We start from the raw sequence: 6,400 nt of genomic DNA, 5'->3' as shown, positions 1-6,400 counted from the left end.
ACCCGTCCCCATTTTCGGCACCAAGTCCCCTCCACGTCATCATTCCTCTACAGTTGCGGCCCAGGCCCCAACTGCTGTAACCCTGCATGCCGCAACTCGGGCTGCAACTAATAAATGACATTATTCACAACTCCAACCTATTTTACACATAAAATAAAAAACACCAGAAATTTATAACACGGAAAATTTCATTTATAACACGAGAATTTCATTTTTAATACAAAAACAATAAATTATAACCTAAAAAATATATAAAAAAATTAGAATATTAAAAAAAAAATAAAAAATAAAAAATTGGGGAGTAGGTAGCACGTCGCCCCTCTCCTTCTTCTTCATCCTTCCTCCTCTCCCCCTCACTCTTCTTCCTCTTCCAAAATGTAAAAATTCAGAACAATAATTGCAAATCTACAGCACGTCGCCGCCCCTCTTCTTCCTCTCCCCCTCCCTCTTCTTCTCTTCCAATTTTTGGCAAAAATTGCAGCCCTTCCGTCACGACCCCGAAGCTGCAACGCCGTCCCAGGCCGGGACGCGGGACGCTCACCAGGCCGGGAACGCGGCCCCGGGACCGGCCTGGGCCATGACTCGCCTCCGTGTAACACATGGGACGGGTCGGGACTCGCGATTTGCGGCCCGGCCCTCCGCGTTACAGATGCTCTTAAAACCAATTCTCAAGTTTATTAAAAGCATCCTCAGTGGTGCGGATGTCCCGGCGTTTATCCCAAAAACACCTTCTGCCACGTCATAAGGACTTCCCACTGCACTGCCACGTCATAAGGGCATCCCACTGTACAGTGGTGGACATCCCCAAGGACATCCCGACGGACTTCCCGCAATAATAAAAATTCACAAATTCACCAAATTAAATAATTTACGGAATTAAAATTTCGACACAAATACGGAGAAATTGCAACCACTTTATTTATAAAAAAACATACATAGTACAAAAAAACATACATAATTATTAAAAAAATTACATAGTTAAGAAAAAAAACCGTCGTCTCACTCCTCGGATTCCCCGCTGCCAGTACCCTCGTCGTCCTTGCCGGTAGTCCCCTCGTCGCCACTCTCCACCATGTCTCCCAACCCCAAATCGCGCCGCATACTGTTGATGATATCCTTCAGCGACGACCTGTAATGGCAATTGGTCGATGTCCGCCATTCAACCATTGCACGTAACAGGGTTTCATGTTGCGCGACGCGGACGAGTGAGGGGAGCTCGGGATCGTTTTGGGTAGGAGCTGCCGATTGGGCCTCGGCGGACCCGCTGGCGCTTCTACTCGCCATCCGCGTCGCGGACTTTTGCCCCACCGGGCGACGGCGGCGGGCCGACGATGAAGGTGTCGGGAACTCTGCCTCGGCGGGGGGAGTTCGTGGGAACCAGCACTGCTACTGTACTCCCCGGAGGCGCTGATCTTCGTCCGCTTCGGCTAGCCAGATTCAACACCTACAGTAAACTTGGCGGAAGACTGCACCACAAGATACACCTCTCAATATTTGAATTCCCCGAAGCCCGCCGCAGCGTCTATGAACTGATGGTGAGACAGAATCGGCTGAGCTGCCTCTTCAGCCGCTCCCACTGTTTCCGGCATTGCTCTCCGTTGTGAGGCTTCCCCCCTGGTGGTTTGAATTGGAGGTAGTTTTGGCTAATGCGCCGCCACATCCTGTCGATATGCTGGTTAGCCCCGATATATGGATCCTCCACTATACTGATCCACGCCTTCGCAAACGCGATGCACTCCTTTGTGCTCCAGACGGTCCTCTTTTCCCGCTGGATCCCTCCCCCACCTCAGCGGCCACAGCCTCACCATCGTACCCCGCCGCAGGCGAGGTAGTGCCCCGTCCCCTGCCCCTCCCTCTCCATGTCCTCCCCCCTCCCTGTTGCCGTTGGTGCGTCTGTGGGAGAATCCCGGATCGGAGATAGCCCTAACTCCTCCATCGAGAACGTCTCGATGCCAGTGAACTGAGTCTCGAGAGGAGTACTCGGGGGGTTTTCCGTCGACAGTAAATCTATATAGGAGCGATAGACATTGTCCACCGGTGATTGGGGGACCCTCTGCATACTCCCCCCTCCCCCCCGCAGCGACAGGCGAGCCCTGCACCATCCCCGACATCATCATCTCGGGCATCTGGGGCGGCATCATCCCCGGCATTACAGGCATCATCCCCGGCATTCCGGGTATCATCCCCGACATTTGGGTCATTCCGGCACTCACCCCGGGCATTTGGGGAACCATCTCATACCAAGGCGGGTACATGTTGTAGTACCCGGGCATCATCCCCGCCGTCATTTGGGGTTGGGGCATCATCCCCGCCATTCCGGACATCGTGGCGGACATTGGGGTACTTCCGCCAACGGGAAAGATCGGTCCATGTGACTCGCTCGTGGCGGAGGAATCACTATCGTGGTGCTCCATTTATCTTCGAAAGAAAAGTATTTAGAGAGAGAGAATATTCATTAATACAAGTGGGGCGAATGAAATGAAAGTCAACGAGCCGTATTTATAGAATTTTTAAAAAATAATAATAAAATAATCGGGACGTCTGTGGGGTCAACGCAATGGCGGACGTCTGCAAGGACGTCGCCACAGACGTCCCGGGAACGCCGCTGAACTTCGGTGTCCGCAGCGGACGTCCGTATCTGCGTGACATTTGCACAATGGCGGACGTCCGGCACGCAGGTCGGACGTCCGCCGTGAGGGCGCCATTGCAGATGCTCTCAAGTGGTACTCCCACACACAATCCATCTTATTTTCATGATAAATATGTGTTTATTAGATTGCAATGTTGTTTATGATTTTGTTTATTAGCCTTGGAATTTTACTGTTGCTGTTGTTTCTAAAAGAAAATAGAAATGGGAGCGTTGAAGAATAGTAAAATGCCAAAAGGCTATTTTATTTTAAAATTAGATATATCATGTTAATGTAATTAATTGCATATTAGATTATTAAATAGTAACCTTTTTTTTAGATAAATACTCTCACTCAAAGAAGGTATTTTCCTATTTAAAATGTCCACTCGAAATCACTGAGCGTGATATATTTCTAAAATCGAGACACATTCTCTATATATTATTTTAATTTGTATTTTACTTTATTATTATTTTTTATTTTATCTCCACTTAACATATTAAATAATATTATGTAAATATTATGTAAAAAATATATTTTTATCTTTTGAATGAAACTGAGTGATTCAGTGAATACTTACTCCCATGTCTCTAAAAAAAGTATGAACATTTGATTTGACATGAGGTTTAATGAAAGGGATCAAAAGAAAAAGTTAATAAAGTTTTGTTAGTAAAAAAAGGTCGCGTCTCATTATAGAGAATTTTTTTTCAAAATTTAGATCTTTCATACTTTTCCAGATCATATAAAAAAAGAAGACATACTTATCGTGGTTGTTCGGTTCATTAGACTAGATAATCATGAGATGTAATATAGGATAGACAAAGATGGACTTTGTCTAAGATTAAATTAGTGTTGCATTTTATATTGTTGTTTGGTTGGTTGGATTATGTTTAAGATGTAGATAAGACGATAATAAGAATAAATTAATACATTTATCTCATTTTTATAATTTAAACTTATTTAATTAAATCAAATCAAATACTCCCTCCGTCCATCATTAGGAGTCCGATTTTTTGGCGGTACGGGTTTTAAGAAATGTTAAGAAAAGTGGGTGGAAAAAAGTTAGTGGAATATGAGTCTCACTTGTATATATTAATTTTAAATGAATTTTGAGTGAAATGAGTTAGTGGAAGGTGTGACCCTATTACCTTTTATGGTAAAAGTGAACCGGGACTCCTATTCGTGAACGGACTAAAATGGAAAAACAGGACTCCTATTCGCGTATGGAGGGAGTATTAATGTTTGATTTTCTGTGATCTAACTGTATACAGCTGTGGAGGAGAGAATGAGAGGTGTTGGTACAGAGAGAAAAGGAAGGAAAATAGAAGAGGGGAGGGCGGTGGTGGTGGTTGAAGGAGGCAGACAAAATAATCGAAGGGTAGAGGGTAAGATGAATTGTCTAGGATTAAAGCTAGTCAGTCCACTGTGGATGCGGGCCCTGTCGGGCCTAGACTATATGTTGCGGGTCTTGATGACATAGAAATAGACAATCGAACAGCACACTACACTCAATCTTTGATTGAATCATGCCATCCGAACAGGGGCATCATGGACAAAAAGAGTATTATATTTGTCATTAATAACAAATTTAACTAGTAGTAGTATGTTTCTAACGTACACAAAAAAAGGTACTCATTATTTATGAAAAAAATTATATTCGTGTCCAAACAGCCCTCAAATGATGGTGTGACATTCCAAAGTCACATGTATAACAGTATAAGATCTTATATGTTCACAAATATATTCCAAATTTTACTTTTTTTATATAGGACTCTATATGATATACTGTGGAGTCGTGAAAAATATTGTACGTGAATTTTGGTGTGTAGATATTATTTGGATGTTAGGAGAGTAATTTTTGAAAATATTACTTACTTTTTTGCAGTTATATATATAGTTATACTGAGAGATATCGATTGTAGCAATAAGAGAAAATGATTAATTTCTTTATTGCCGTTGTTTTGAGAAAATGATATTTGATAAATAGTTAAAATAGAGAAAAAGTAAAGTGATAATATAGAAGAGAACTTCCTCTATATTATTCTCTCTCTTGCTTTATATTCATTTGTTAGAATATGGAAATTAATCAAATCATGGGAAAATAAAATCAAGTAACTTAGGAAATGATCTTGTAATTAATTGTAATTGATAACACCACCAAAATTAGAGGATCTCTTACCATATGTAATTAGAGTCACCCTCTATATTAAGAGGCGTGCTCCATTGATGAATACAAGACAGAAAATATCCCCAACAATGTATGCTGCTTCTTCCCTCTCGAGTATCCAATTCAATACGGTACCAGAGCAGGTTGAGCAATAGGGACTCAGATTATAACATCATCAACGTCCAAATACCAATCCCGAACCTAGGCCAAGAGGCAGAAACCTGCAATCATTAGAAAAAACGATGTCAGAATCGGACAACAACGAGAATAAGAGTTCGTTGGTGAGCGTCCCCGACGACATCACAATGAAGTTTGTAGAGTTCCTCCGAAACCTTCAGACCACACCAATCACCCCATGACCAACGACGGCGAGTGCAGACAACCTCGGTGAAGTAGTCATCTCAACCAAGCTATCGGGAGATAACTACCCACTGTGGGCGAACCTGATCAAACGGGCGATTGGGGGAAAGGCTTAACCTCCCATATCTCGAAGGGTTCAATACCTCCTGCAGAAACCGATCCCAGCCACGAAACATGGCAAAAATTGGATCACTGTGTGTTCGGGTGGATCATCAACAACATGGAACCCGAGCTCGTGAATGAAGTATCACAATACCCAACGGCCCAAGAACTGTGGGAGGGGCTAGCCGTTACATACTGCAGCGGAGGTGACTCGCTCCAGGTATACGATCTAAACCGAAAAGCAAGCAACATCAAACAGGGGGAATTAACCCTCGAACAATTGTGGAACCGACTCCAAAGCATTTGGATGTCAATTGATAGAAAGAAGCCAAATCCGATGAAGGATCCAGAAGACATCGCGATTTACAACCGAGAAAGACAAGAGACCAGGCTCTTCCAATTTCTAATGGCGCTCAATGACGGACACGAAGCAACCCGAAGAGATATACTAAAACGGGAGCCTCTGCCCTCAGTACGGAACGCCTACGCGATCGTCCGACGAGAAGCGACAAACGAAGGAGTCCTTAAACCCCATGTCACAGATGGAAGAGACCTACAAACCAATGGCGGAATTGGGATCGGACTTGCGTCGCGTGGCGGCGGACGACCGGGGCAGACCCCGAACCGAGGAGAAGATCGGCGGAACGACGAGGATAAGAACCGGCTTGTGTGCAGTCACTGTGGGGGGAGAAAACACACCAAAGATCAGTGCTTTCTCCTCGTTGGCTATCCCGAATGGTGGGACGAAATGAAGAAAAGGAGGGCGTCGAGGAATTGGTCGAACAGGGGAAACAGAGGCACTCCGGCAGCTGGGGAGAAAGACCGGGCTACCGGCGCTGCAAATGCAGCGGGCAGCACCGGAGCCACCACCACCGGAAGGAGCGAAACCGCTGGACCAGAGAATGGAGCAGCGGCGCAGATCGGAGAAGAAATCGCAAGTGCTAGGGTTGGTGCAGGTAATGAGGGGTTTAATTCTAAATTAAACCCCTCACCTTCACCCTTATTGCAATTAAGTCCCTCAAAATCCGGAATATATGAGAAAATACCCCATTCTCTATATACGCGGCCCCCGAATAACCTTAAATTAGATATTGACCCTATATACTCCCACATTGTTCGAAAAAGGCCCCCAGACTATAGGGAA

Source organism: Salvia splendens, chromosome 18, assembly GCF_004379255.2.
Source record: "Salvia splendens isolate huo1 chromosome 18, SspV2, whole genome shotgun sequence".
NCBI classification, from domain to species: Eukaryota; Viridiplantae; Streptophyta; class Magnoliopsida; order Lamiales; family Lamiaceae; genus Salvia; species Salvia splendens.
This window is presented reverse-complemented; position numbering follows the sequence as displayed.